The following is a 2,162-nucleotide window of genomic DNA, read 5'->3' on the forward strand; positions in this document are numbered from 1 at the left end:
AAAAAAAAGGAGGAGGGGATCAGATTTGCTGGTCTGATAGAGCCTGGTGGAACCACTGAGACTATGGTCCCTAGCTGCCCTGCAGGTCTGGAATTGAACCCACACTTTGGCTTTCAGCCAAACAAAAGATAGGCATATGGATTGAACATTTACCTGAGGTAGATACACTCCTTGGAGAAAATAATCATGGGAGAAAGAAGGGCTGTTTATGCACAGGGAGACAGCTGGTGGGGGGCAGAGTGCATGGAGAGATGGACACAGGGAAGAGGTAACTATTGGGAGGAAGTGGGAGGGGAGCTGTGCATTGTGGTAAATTGTAGTCAATGTCATAAGACAAAGTGTGTGTGAACTGCTGTATGGAAAGTGAATTTGCTCTGTAAACTTTCACCCAAATCACATACACACACACAAAAGGATCAAACTGAAGACTAAGTTCAAGTAAACCCCCATGATTTCCATTTTGTAGGGAGCCAAACATTTCATTTCTTCCTCGAAAAGATAGTCCAAGTTCAACAATTGTTATAATGACAGCAACAAAGTGTGCAACATGGCTTTCCATCACTGACACTCTTCATTAATTTGGGTTTCCAGTTCATGAGTTAAGCCAAAACCACGTCTTCAATTTAAATGCCACAACATACAATCTCTGTGAAACTTAACTCTTTTCATATTTTTCAGTCATATTGAAGTTGCCCCAGTTGCTAAATCAATCTGTAGTAAATTGAGACTTTAATACTTTAGTATTGGATAGTTTGTAAACAAAATAATATATAAAGGTGACTGATGGACAGTACAGTAACCACTCCCTCTTCTAATTTTCACCATTAGCTTTGCACACTAGAAATGTATTTTGGCTACAGAATTTTGTTTGTTTACCATCTAGAAATTTTCCACACAAATTTTCAAATGTGATGTTGACACTTGGTCCTCTTTTGGCCCAAAAATTTACATCATTAGAAGAAAACTATTCCACAAATCAGGAACTGTATTTTTGTTACGTATGGTGTCTGGAGATGCGACAATTGCAGATTCTAAAATAATTTCACTTTCCATACTCTTATTAATTTTTTAGTACAGCAAGGAATGGATGCAGAATTTAGAACAAATTATGTTGTATTTGTATTGCTATCAGTACTTTTAGTACTAGCTGTACTAGTACAAGGATTTGCACCTATTAAACTCCAGCATTCAAAGGAAGAAGTCTCTTCTGATTCATTACATTTTAAAAAGGAAGTTAATTTTAGAATTGTCTTTAGGGACCCACAGATCCTTTTCTTTTTATCTTCTTCAAGCTTTTGTTTTTGTGTCCACTTAGTTGTTGGTGTTTCTTTTTACCTGGATATAAAATTATGTCACTTTTGAAATTTGGCATAGCAAATAGATTTGAATAATTGAAAATAAATAAAATTTATAAAACAAGTAAAATGTATAAAATAAAATGTACATTAAAATTTGGATGTTAACACAAAATTTATATTTTAGATTTAAACCAAAAAAACCAAACCCAACCCACTACTGTGGAGTTGAATCTGCCTCATAGCGACCCCTTCTTGGGTTTCTGAGGCACTATCACTATAGAAGGAGATTGCTAAATCTTCCTTCTGAGAAGTGGCTGGTGGGTTTGAACCACCAGCCTTCTGGTTAGCAGTCAAATACCTTAGGCACTATGCCACCAGAGCTCCCATTTTAGAATTACTAAGGGAAAAATTGATTTGGAACATGTGATTTTGCTCAAGTCTGAGACAGTCAAAAGAAACAGTACGTGTGCTAGCTTCCGTAGCACAGATACTAAAATTGGAATGATACAGAGTAAATTAGCATGGCCTCTGAGCAAGGATGACATGCAAATTCCTGAAGTGTTCCATATTTTTACATGAACTGTGGAGAGTAAAACCAATCTGCTTTGTAAATTTTTTTTTTAATTCTTTTTTTTTAAATTGTGATTTGGGTCAAAGTTTACAGAGCAAATTCACTTCCCATATAGCAGTTCACGTACACTTTGTCTCATGACATTGACTATAATTTACCACAACATAATTGCTCCCCTCCCACTTCCTTCCAATAGTTACCTCTTCCGTGTCCATCCCTCCATGCACTCCTGCCCCCTGAGCTGTCTCCCTGTGCATAAACAGCCTTTCTTCCTCCCATAATTGTTCCCTCCA

The 2,162-nt window shown here is 37.0% G+C and overlaps 1 non-coding gene across 1 annotated transcript; it reads left to right on the forward strand.

Annotated features, from left to right (window-relative positions):
• Positions 1-1,764: 1,764 nt before the first annotated feature.
• On the forward strand, positions 1,765-1,871 carry LOC122149762. The gene has a single exon (XR_006163311.1). It is a non-coding gene; the product is annotated as a U6 spliceosomal RNA (small nuclear RNA).
• The last annotated feature ends 291 nt before the right edge of the window (positions 1,872-2,162 follow it).

This window comes from Orycteropus afer, unplaced genomic scaffold (assembly GCF_000298275.1).
Source record: "Orycteropus afer afer isolate SDZICR_OR568_19922 unplaced genomic scaffold, OryAfe1.0 scaffold00045, whole genome shotgun sequence".
Lineage (NCBI taxonomy): Eukaryota > Metazoa > Chordata > Mammalia > Tubulidentata > Orycteropodidae > Orycteropus > Orycteropus afer.